The sequence below is a fragment of the Convolutriloba macropyga genome, chromosome 14 (genome assembly GCF_964194025.1).
Source record: "Convolutriloba macropyga chromosome 14, txConMacr16.3, whole genome shotgun sequence".
Classification (NCBI taxonomy): domain Eukaryota; kingdom Metazoa; phylum Xenacoelomorpha; order Acoela; family Convolutidae; genus Convolutriloba; species Convolutriloba macropyga.
In genome coordinates this window covers 45,453,032-45,465,668 of record NC_134481.1, presented here as the reverse complement: position 1 = coordinate 45,465,668, position 12,637 = coordinate 45,453,032, and the positions used below count along the sequence as shown (strand labels likewise).

The 12,637-nt window shown below is 36.0% G+C and overlaps 1 long non-coding RNA gene across 1 annotated transcript in view; it reads left to right on the top strand.

The window, feature by feature from the left end:
* Window positions 1-5,927: 5,927 nt before the first annotated feature.
* Window positions 5,928-12,637, top strand: part of LOC142353477 (uncharacterized) — an 11,941-nt gene continuing 5,231 nt past the window's right edge. The window contains exon 1 of the long non-coding RNA XR_012761051.1: window positions 5,928-6,101. This is a non-coding gene — a long non-coding RNA (uncharacterized LOC142353477). The remainder of the gene's footprint in view (window positions 6,102-12,637) is intronic.

The following is a 12,637-nucleotide window of genomic DNA, read 5'->3' as shown; positions in this document are numbered from 1 at the left end:
TATTTATTTTTCAGGTTTCTGATTGCCACGGATAGCTCTTTTTCGCTGATTTTGAGTAGAAACATGCTAATGACGCTTCTGTTTTTTGTGTTGTTTTTTCCTCCTGTAACCAGTTTATCAGCTAACGTTTTTCTGATGGTGGTGAAAAATTTGTCGAAATTTTCAGTCCCTTCCTGCGTTAAAGTTGCTTTTGTTTTTTTTATTTTTTAGTGAGTCTCTTTCTAAACATTTGATAGTATTGGGGAATGTTTTGGTAGTACGCTTGGCGTTCCTGACTAAAAGCGCTAGACAAAATATTCTCCTTTTTTCGAGCACTCTTTTTTTTTTAGCAATTTCCTAATTTTATTAAATCTCTTTTTATTATCATTTGTTTTCTGTTGCATGTAGCTTTGATAAAATTTTTGCTTTTTTGCTGCAAGGTTTTTAATTGAGTTATCAATCCTTGACTTGTGTCTGAGAGTCTTTGATTTCTTCTCTGGCACATAATGTTTTAATTCATCAAAAATAGTTTCATGAAATTTTTCAAATGAGGAGTCGCAGTCCAAGAGACCAAGATTATCTTGAAAACCTTGTAATTTGTGTTTCAGTTTGAACACTAGCTTTTCTAACACAGAATTGTTTTCTAGTATAGCCCAATGTCTGTAGTACTGTTGCATTCTTAAACCTGTTCCTTTCGTTTCCTCGCCTAGTTCAGTTTTAATAGTGTAGTGATCGGTTATTGAAGATTTTAGAACTTCAACATTCACTTCCTTTGAGCAATATACTAAATCAATTCTTGTTTGAGAAATAATGGTCTCCCTGGTGAATCCTGTCCGAGACATATTGTTGAGATCATACCCTCCGAGAACATTTTCTAAATTAAAAAATTTTGCATTTGTTTTTGAGTGATCAATATTTAAATCTCCACACATTAGATGCATCTGTTTTGCCTTGAGTGTTATTTTTTTCAAAATATTCCTGGAAAGTTTTCGACAACTCTGATAAACTTGTATTAGGTTTGAGGTATATAACAGTCGAAACGAGATCGTTTTCGTAATTTTTGCGTTCAATTTTGATTGTTAGCAATTGACAGTTCCTACTTGAAAATTTCTGTAGAACCGTTTTCACCACGCCTTCTCTCACAAATATTGCAATTCCTCCTCCTTTTCCTATTTGCCGGTTGCTTGTATCAAGCAGCTGGTAACTACTAATCGATAAACATTTGATGTTGCTGTCATCTTTGAGCCACGTTTCGGTTAGGCATATAGCCAAGGGCTGTGTTTCTTGTTGCGCCAAAAAAATTTCGAAATGATTTAAATTTTTATAGATTGATCTGATGTTCTGCAACAAAATATTATTTTTCATCGTTTAAATTATTGCAAGCTCTTAACTGAATTAGAACACTTTTTTAACTTGGAGTGCGCGACATGTCGTGCATCCCGAGTCGAGAAAAGGACCAAAACTATTGATTTGAAAAAAATGGACTCCATTGTACACCTCTCTTAAACCGGGCTTGCAGCACTTTTTTCAAATCAACATCTTTGCAATGTTTCGTTGTAAATTAAGTAAAAATAGAAACTGGTAAACTCGAAATATAACAAAAAATTTACGTGATAAAATTAGTCAAAACATGCAAAAACATTTATTAAACATTTTTGAATAAATTTGAAGGCAAACCATGGAAACCAAATCATACAATTTTATTCTAAAAATGGTTTTTTACGTGTATATTTTAAATACTACCCGCTTTAATAATAAAGTACCAATTATAATGTATCAAAACTACACATATAGAGGTGAATTTTTATTGATCAAACAAAACAATTCGTTTTTAGTAGGTACTATGTGGCTCTACACAGGCTGAGGTTCCAGGTCGATGTCTATATGTTTTGGGGGCACGAAATTCTGGGCACGGGTACGTTCAGTCTCGAACGGTCTGATTATAGACATGATTTGTCTGGGACGGTCCGGACATATCTGCTTTCGTTCGGAGACCTCAGTTTGGGTCACAGACAATTTCCCTGTAGTCAAAGTCTGCTTAAATTGACCGAGCATCAACAAAGCTACAATATGCTCATTTGACTAGATTTTCAAAACTACCAAACGATGAACTATGTTATGGTATTCTTTGTACAACAGTTTTGTATATAATAGTAGAAATCTGGTTATTAAAAACTAATTCGTTATAGTTCTCATCCTTGTTAGAAAGTGATAAATTCTGAGTTATCCTTGTTAGAATCGGAGGTACGATGGCGCATCGCATTTGTACGTGTATCGGTTGCAGATTTCACCAGCTTCCATATCGCACTCTTTATTTTCAGAGCACTCAGCCCCAATTGTTCTTCTATCGGGAATTGGGGGGTACCCACGCCCCCTAAGGATGTTCAATGCTTGTCGCCGTGATGGGTTCCAAGTGTCTTGTCCTCGACGATTGTAGTTGGGATTGATTGCAAGAAGCATGCCGAGACACGCTGCAATGATGGCAACTTTCATCAGCATTTTTGATGTGAAGTTAGTTAATCTGAAATACAAAATAATCGGTTCTGCATTATAATTTGTTTAAACCAAGATTGGTTGATCATGACACGGATATTTCTCCTCATGCGCTCATAAAGTTTAGGAGGGGGTTATAAAATTGTGCGGGAGAGGGGGGGGGGGAGAGGGGGTGCGGGGTTATAATGTAAAAAAAACACAGCCTTATCTTGCAATATTTGTGAAATTTGTCCGGCCACCTTGCCACATCTTGTAAGAATCTCTATTAATATTATTTTGCAAGATATTGCATGTTATTGCAACATTTGAGTCATGCAAGATATTGCAATTTAGCCGTCTTGAGGAATCAACTTGACTCTCGCTTTCACTTGACCTCTTGAGTTAAAAAATTGTCTGAAGAGTCTAATGACGTCATCACATCTTTTTTAACAATCATTTCAAACATAAGTCCAAACCATCAAAATTCATCGCGGGAGTGGTAGAAAAAATGTTAAAGCCAAATAAATATTTCCAATATTTTATAATTTTTTGAATAATTCAAAACAGTCTATCCAAAACAAATTCTCAAACAAATTAACGTACCGTTCAGTTAAATATTAACCAAGATTTATCAAATCAAACAATTTTTGAGAGAATAGCAGAAATGAGCAATTATTTTATCTGAATAGTCTTTTAAAGCTTGATCACGTGGTAGCTATGGCTGCATGATGTGATAGAAAATATAAAAAGGTGTGTTTCAACCAGTTCAAAGTTTAATTAAGTACAATTTGAGGGCTAGCCAGGTATGTGAACTGAATTATAAAGCTTTTTTCATCAATGCATATTTGGTGACAGCTCTTTGTTTCTTTTTGATCTTGTTTTTACCTCTTCATCACGAAAAGCACCGCTACTATCGTTGTAAGACCGATAGTAATGTTTTTAACTAGAAAAATTGTTTATTTTCAACAGTACACCTAACTACTTCTCAATGGCTTACTCATATATGTTTTATTTGGGCCCAAATTGTTAAATGTAAAACTATCTGATAAATTGGTTTGACAGTAGATAGTTTAAGTTGTGTGTTTAAGTTTTTACATATATTTTAGTATAAGCTACTAAAACTGTTAGTTATTTATTATAAGCAGAATAACTCATCCGTTATATCTAGATAAGTAAATGGTATAAAAATTGGTTCACTTGAAAAGGTAAACAATTTTTATCGTCTTAATTTTGAACTTATTTGTGTAACTAAAAACAGATAAAAATAACATGAGTTGCCTAAATTGGGGGTTTTATATAGGAATAGAAAAAAAACAAAAATTTCAGACTGAGGCGTAAAAATAGAATAACTTTTTGCTTTGAAATCAGGTTTGCTAGATTTTGATTGATGTAAAAACACTTTTTGAAGCTAATTTTGTCAATTCTGTTGTATCCATGTCAAATAATGAGATAATGAGATTTAGTAGATTTTGATTTCTTCATTTTTTTTAACTAATATTACATCACGTTTCTATTAACGGACAACTTATCATGTAGTTTAGACACCTTGAAATACTAATGTAATTTGACTCAACTTCAGTTCTGTAAAATAAAAGCAACATTTTGAAACTTTGAGAATCAGAGTTTGGTCATTTTAAAACATCTGTTCTGTAGACCTAATCAATGATTGCGCAAATGACCCAATTCAGTGTTATATTTCCGAAGCATTCGCAAATAAGGGAACGTAGCTGTGTTTTGATTTTATGATTAATTTGTTGCTACAGATCTCACTATTAGAAAAGATGACAAACAAAAAAAATATATCACTTAACAACAAGCCTGCAGGCCACAAAAGCCAGGAAAATGTTAGAATCTGTTCGAAGAGACTGATTTGTCTCGAGTAAGAATATAGCAAAGTTAAAACCCGATTCTTGCTTTGCTGTTTGTTCAGATCAAATCTATGTTGTAAGAGAAGAGGTTCTGACTGGTCGGATACCTTAAAAATTTCAATTGCTTTTTTCCGATGTCATAAAAAAGTCCGCCTAGAAATTGTTCGGCTTTGCTTGTTCTGCAATAGACAACTCAGCTTCGTCATCGCACTATCTGGAAAGCGTAACGTTTTTAAAATTCGTCATGGATTTGCTCCAAGGACGTGATGACGTTTGAACTAGTCCTTTTTTGATACAGAGAAGCGGCAAGCAACTTTGATCAATTTCGAGAAGACGAGATCGGCGAAACATCAATTCGATATCAACTTTTAGCTCTATGAAACCACGAAATTCTTTGAGAATCTTTCCAATTATTTTTCCTACTTTTTAGCTCAGATAAACATCCCAGATTTTTTGGAAACTTTTTCCCTGTGATTAATGTTGACACATAGTGGAGGCCTAGTTGTATGATAGTCTCGGCTAGGTACCACTTCGCATCAAAACAATCCTTTTCAATCAAATCATCTCTAAATTTGTCTTACTCTTTTTAAATTTTCCTGCCTGTAGTATCCTGACCATATGATGCAACTCCAATTAAAACGCATTTTAATTGAGAATTTTCTTTTATCTCAACCGGCGCAAAGCTTTGCTTATGTTAAAGTTGTTTGATGACTTCTTACCGGCTGACTTTTTTCATTTTATCAGATTAAGAATTTTTCATTTTCTTTCAGCTACTCAAAGAGATCAGCTGCTGAACGAGAAGAGTTGGTTTTTCCGATTGGATTTGGTTGCTTTTTTACTGACCCTATCGACACTTGGTCTTTTGGTCGGTGTATTTAACAGTCTCTTCGTTACAATTACAGAAGTTTTTTCAAATTAAATATGTTGGAAAGCACACATACAATCAACGAAACTGCTAGTGTCTCTGTCTCACTTATGAGAACAAAAATGGATGTTTTCCGTTTGTACCCCCCAACCTCTCCAGCTTAGTGAGCGCATATTATTTGCACCCCCCAGACGCACGTGCCATATTTTTACATAATAATTTACTATGTAATGGCACGTGCTCTATAACTGGGGGGTTCATAACGTACTGGGGGGCACAAACGGAAAAGATCCGCAAAAATCCTCAATTTGTTACCACCGTTTCAGATCTATCAGCAAATCGATTTTCTGCAGGCAGATACTTTTTAAAATTAAAATCTGGTTTATTGTTGACCACTGTTGAATCAATAGTTTTTCAAATTGTTCATTTAATTAACCTTTTGACTTTAACTTGCTGGTAAGCAAAGCGCGTCACTTGACCAAATGAAGTAGTTGCAAGCAAGTAGAAAATCTAAAATCATTAGATCTCGTTTTCTCTCTTCAGCTCTTAACTTTAACAATATGTAAAATGGAGAAATTTTCAAAGAGTTTAGCACTTTAACTTGGCAGGATTTCTGTAAAGGGTAATATCTGAATCCTTGACAAGCTAAAAAAAATCTCAGTAGCAAAAATAACACCAACAATTAATAGCAATTAATATGCACGTGCATCCGGTTGATCTCTCAGATCCAACAAGCAAAACAAGAACTTAGAACATTTGAAATATGAATCATTAGCACCCAAAATTGAACCCCCCCCCACATTTTTTTTAAATCAGTGCTGTTATCTACAAGAAGTCGACTCAGCAGTGTGTTGCTGTGGGGGCCGAAGTCCCACCGAGTGGAACAACTCTATCAGTCTCAAGTTGCAGATTCCCCGGTGAGATAATTCCAGTATTTGGTACTGTGGCAGTCTATAAAGAGAAGATGTAGTATATTGTTTTTTTTTATAAACAGTTTTTCGCACGCTCAAAAATGAAGTACAATTTAAGAGCAAAAGAAGCTTTGACAATTGAAAATTCACCTAAGACAGACATTCGTTCCGAGAATGAGGTAAATCCCATCCCAAGCAGTGGTTTAACTCAACCGATGTCCAACCTTACAATAGAAAATAAGTTCCACATTTCACCTGGCTCTATTTTATTCATTCCTGACACAGCCGACAAATTATATAAGATCCAGGTATTAGAACATCTTTTGGAAAAAACGAAAGTAAGATACATTGGATGGGGCCCTGATTACGACTCTTGGATCAACTCAAAATCAATATGGTCCTATTGGTGTTTCAAAAAACCTTTAAGTAAGTTGAAGAGAATCTCCAAGGAACTATCAGACAAAATTGACGATCTGCTAATTAATGCCGAGAGCGCACTCTATGTAAACGAAGCATTAACCGGTTTGAACTCCGAAAGAATTAGAACAGATGGTAACCTTCCAGATATGAAAACGTTGCTTCACACTAAAGTCCCGACTATCCGCTATGTCCCTATCAATGTACGGTACAAATGGTCAGAGCTTTTCTCTGACGTCATTACTGATTGCATTGAAGATCCTAATACAGAACTAAACTGGAGAAAACTCTTCCGATTGTCTAAATGCATTTTACGTGCCAGTAACAAAGGCGGGCAAAAACACAGGCGGAACAACGACCAAAGAATTCTAGAAAGAATTAACCGCTGGAACAGCGGAGACTTTGGAGGGCTATGGAACGAAGCTTGCTCTTTGGAACAATCAAAACGATCAAACGATACAAACTCCAAAGAGATTATCAAACGTGCAAAAAATTTGTGTTTCCAGGGCCAAAATGGCAGAGCAGCAAAAGTTTTGGCTTCTGATGGTTTTGCACCAGTCAACAAGGCAACTCTCGATATTTTTGAAAAAATTGCATCCCCCTGAAGAAAAGCCTATTGTAGTCCAAAATTTTTCATCACAAGTCTATCAATTCAGTGAGGAAAATGTTTCGGAACAGCTGAACTTGTTTTCAAGATTTACAGCAGCTGGTCCTTCAAAAATGTTTCCCGAACATCTTCTGCATGCTGTACAGTGTACTGCTTCAGATCAGTCACAAGTTGCTTTGAGAGTACTGACTAAGCTTGTAAACATAAGCTGCCGTGGGGAACTTCCCGAATTTGTTTCACAAGCTCTATGTAGTGCATCTTTATCAGCCTTGCTGAAAAAGAAAGGCGGTATTCGCCCTATTGCAGTCGGAGAAGTCTTGAGAAGGCTAATAGCTAAATGTTTAGCAAAGGAAGCAAATTTAGAAGCAAAGGAACTTTTCCAGGGTCTGCAATTGGGTGTGGGAGTGAAGGGAGGAGCGGAAGCCATCATACATTCGACTAAGATTTCGTATGAAAAAATACTCACCTCGTCCAGTTCCTCGGGTATTTTGCAAATTGACATTTGCAATGCATTCAATTCGATAAAACGCAGTGAAATGCTGAAAGCCGTTGCAAATTCAAGGCCAGGCATTGCTGCTTTTGCCAATTCCTGTTATTCACAACACAGCCAATTATTCTATGACAAATTTGTTGTTAGCAGTGAAGCGGTATCCAACAAGGCGACCCATTAGGCCCTTTGCTTTTCTCTCTGACGCTCTGGCCCATTATAGAGAAAATTCAGGAAACTGCGCCAGAGCTTCAACAGCATTCCTGGTATCTAGATGACGGTGTCTTGGTGGGCTCAGAGGACGATCTCATTAGATCTTGGGATCTTTTATGCCAGCTCGGACCTGATCGCGGCCTCCACATCAGGGTCGATAAGTGCGAACTGTGGTCCACGGTAGATTTAGACATACTGGATACAAGAATAAAACGAAATGATATTTCGGGCCTTGAGGTTCTTGGAGCTGCGTTAGGAACCCCAGAGTTTGTTTGCATGAAACTTAACGAAAGGATAGGGAAAATAGGGGTACTTTTCGAAAAGTTGGACTATCTTGTTGACCCTCAGTGCGTCATTGGGTCCCCCAAAATGGTGTATTCTTTGCGTTGTCAAACGCCCACACGTCCAGTTATTAAATCCCTAAAAGAATTTGATGCCCTACAGCGCGAAAAACTTGAGAATATCCTTGGAACTGTTCTTCCAGAAGAATCCTGGACTCAAGCAACCCTACCCATAACCCTTTCAGGTTTGGGTGTTCGCCAATGCCAAGACCAGTATAAAGCATCATACGTTGGCTCTGTTCTCTCCTCTGAAGATCTTGTTTCCAAAATAACCGGTGAGAACCCAAAAAACTGCCAAGTTTTTCAGGATCTTTATTCCAGTATAGCACAACTGGACATTTCAAACCTCTCACAAAAGACGATTCAGCATTCTCTTGATACTGAAAAATTTCATGTTCTCAAAGAGAATCTAGCTTGTGAGAGAGAATCCGCCCGACTTCTCTCATTGTCTGTCCGACATGCTGGAGCTTGGTTGTCTGCTCCCCCCATTCCAGCTCTTGGGCTTCATATGGTACCCAATGAGTTTAGAATTAGTGCAAAGTACAGGTTGGGTGTCCCTGTCTACGACGCCGAAAGGAAGTGCCCGTTCTGTAAAGCAGGAGTTCTTGACATCTATGGGGATCATGCCATTGCGTGTCACGGTCGGGGAGACGCAATTGCAAGACATGACCGTATTCGAGATAAATTAGTGTCTGCTTGCTCATCTGCGAATCTCTCACCAGTAGTGGAAAAAAAGAACCTAAATCCAGAAAGCCAGTCACGCCCTGGAGACATCTTTGTCCCTACATGGAAAGCGGGAAAACCTGCTGCATTTGATGTAACTGTTACTTCGTCGCTGCAATCCAACTCCTTCACTAATGCGGCTACAAATGCAGGATACGCACTTGATGCAGCAGATGAAAGAAAATATTGTCTCCACGACGATAACTGCGCAAAGATGGGAATCACATTTGTTCCCCTTGCAATTGAAGTCCTTGGCGGGATATCGGCAACCTTCAAGAAAACACTCAAGCGGTTGGCTGTGTTAAGTGACAATCGTTCCTTCCAAGCGCAGGGGTTGTCTGTAGCTTTCTGTAAACTAATGCAATCCTTGTCAATCACCGCTATTCGGGGATCAGCGGAAATGTTGCTGGCGCGGGCTCCATAGTAGACTGTTTTGCTTTTTGGGTGCTCAACTGCTCGGAGGGGAGATGGTTGATCCAGTACTGTTGCAATCATTGTCGACAGATATGATCAAGGGGTCTGCCTCAATTATTTTGACACGCTCTTTATGGCCAGATTTAACAAATTCAGAATCAGAAGAGTCGAGATTGGTCCTTTAATGATAAGTCGCCAAAACGATTGCAACAAACGGGAGACATATCAATGTGCAGTTCTAGTATTTTTTATTCTTACCTGACCAAAGTGGGGAGAATAAAAACATACATTTTACATGTGAAAAATAAAAAAAAGCCGACGAAATGAGTTTCATAAACTGTTGATCTGTTGTATTGACAATCACCGTTTTGTTAACCAAGTTAATTATTTTTGGCTCTAGTGTTTAATTCAATTTATATTATAACACCAACTGGTCTGAACCAATCGAATTCTGACATACTGAAAGTAAGCTATTCTTCTGTATGACCTTTGAAAAAAAATAATTTGTATCTTTTCTCATAGGGCAATCAGCTATTTTGGATATATGTTTCTTTTGGATATACAATTGCAGCAGTACGATTACAAAGAAAGTGACTTGTGAAGAAAGTAAGGTATAGGATAAATTACCATAGTTGATAAATATTGTACACTACCATGGAATTCAATATAAACCAAATTGCTGTTCAGATTGAGCCAAATATCTCAAAACAAAAATATTTTCAATCACCGGAAGATAATTCGAAAGCCCACTTTCGTGTGGCCTAAAATTTGTGTGTCACTCTAACCGTCTACGAAAAACAAAAAAGCAGAAAACTAACAATTTTTTAGATTCTCGCCCAACAGCTTAGTATTATAGTTTTTTTGAAAGAAAAGACAGTCACACTAGCAAATAATTCAGTATTTTCACACCCAAGAAAAACTATCTTTTTTACCGTTTATTTTCTGAAGTACAATTTTTTTTAAATAATTTGCACATGACACCTTTATTGTTCCGACCCTCTTGAGGGGGGAGGAACTATATACTCAAATGGGTTTTTTTTTTTTTTGTTCAGTGAATTTTCGCCGATCGATACATTCATCGTAGAGAGTTGAGAGTGGTATCATTAGAAAGCTCGTCCAGCGTAGAATATGGAATTAAAAAGATTTTTTTAATTTTCGTTTTCTACAGGGAGTTATCGAGGTTTAAAGTTTTGTGAAAATAGTGTGAATTCCGTTGATTTTTATTCACATTTTACGGAATTTTCGCTAATTTTTGACCAAAATTTCGCCAATTTTGCTAAAATTTGTCAACATTTTTTAAAAACTTGTTGTTGATTTTATTTTTAAATATAAAAAATCTTCTCGGCTTTTCTTATTTTGAATTTCTTCTGAGAACTTCAGAGAAGTAGAGTGAATTCCCGTTGTTTTTATTCACATTTTCCGGAATTTTTGCCTAAATTTTCGTCAATTTTGCTAAAATTTGTTATAATTTTTAAGAATAGTGTCGTTGATTTTATTTTTGAAGACGAACAAGCATTGTTCATTGTTTTGATTTAATTTTTTTGGTCAAAAAATGTGGATAAATATTTCAAAATTTAGCCTTTTTCAACAAAAACAGCACGAAATAAGCTACTTTAGTCCGTTTTGATTAAGTTTGCCGACAGTACACCTCCAAACCACACTCATACAATCTTTGTAGACTCAGAGGGGGGCTATTTCTACTTCAGAGTACGCTGAGAGTGCTCTGTAGTTAAAACTTTGCCTTTTTTTGCTAACTTTACTCGTTGATTATCAAAAATGCAGAACTTATTTTGAGTTTTCAACTAACAAATTATCTATATCTGCAACATTCGAAAATCAAATGTTCCTAACGGACAATAAGCAATAGCAGGGCTTGTTTTGGGCCATTCTTGGACTGCTACCACCCAAAGAAATCGGGTTGTAATCAGTCGGTCTTTTTTTTTAAAAAAAAAGGACCCTTTCTTTAAAAATAAAAAACAGAACATATCGAATCAATGCTCAGGAGTGATAGGTCCAACCAGTTTGCTTAATAAAAAGCTCCAAGCTAATCCATTTAAATTTTAACTTGAAAGTTTATGGTCGTTTCTTTTAAAAATAATTGACTTTTCAATAAATAATGGCTTAATTAAGTTTTCCTCTATTTTTTTCTTAATTTGTTCAACTTCCAGCTTAGTGTCTGCAAAAAAAGAATGCTTCTTCTTTCTACTGATTTAACATTTCTTCTCGGTTGCAGTTTTAAGCCTGAAGTTATTGTTTTCTGGCTTTGATACTACAAGATTTCAGATTTTTGTTTGTTTCGATATTTGCCAGTTTTTCACGTTTCCGAATTTTGTCACATTATCACATTATTGACAGTTCTCTTGTCACATAATTAGCGTTAAAAATAAAGCACAATTGAACATATTGAAATCCTGAATGATATACATAATCGTTTTAACGGCCTCGACGCCTCTTTCTTGAAGAAATCAATTGAATTTTTTAATTTTAATTTTAACTGTCATTTATACTTTGTCGTTTCGGTCGTATGAAATTTCCTGCATAGTGATAACTTTCATTGGCTTTTCGTGGAAGAATAGAAGAACCGATATTCTGATATTAGTAAATAGCTGATGGCTTTCATGACTTTGAAAACAATCGTTTTCCAAAATTAAAAAAAAAAAACTTTTTAACTTCGCAATTTTGTTCTTTTTATGTTTCTTTTTGTTAGCTAATCTCGTTATTTCATTACAGGTCAAATATGACATTATGGGTGTCAAGGGAATAAAAGGGATTGGTGTCCCAAAATCTTTTTTTTTAATGAATTTGTTATGACCTTAGTGGCTTCGACACCGGTTTTTCACAAAAATGTAAATTAGTTTGATTTTTTGTCTTATTTGACGTTCTTTTTGTAGATGCGAGAAATATTCTGGGTAACTGCAGGTCTCGAGGGCTTCCTTTTTTTGAATAAACGACCCTATTCAAATAGTTCTGTTTGTAATTAATGCCTTTTATGACATTGAATGTAATTTTTCTTCGAAAAAAAAATTGAAATTATTTCATACTTTAGCACTTCGCTTTTTTGTCTACTTGTTACCTAGTCTTACTAATGAATGGACACGTACTACTTTATAGCTGTTTGATGAAGGCGCAATCGAATATATTTTGAGGGACAAAATATGGCTCGAGGGTTTTGGCAGCGTTTTCTGGCAAGTTTCAATTGAAATTTTGTTTGTTTTTTTTTGTTGTTCATTTTAGCCGCTTTAAAAAATGAAGAAGGACAGGTCCTAATGCCCTTCTCTAGAAACAGTGGTAATTGTAAATTTGTGGTAATGTTAATTGATTCCTAATGGTATTTATTACT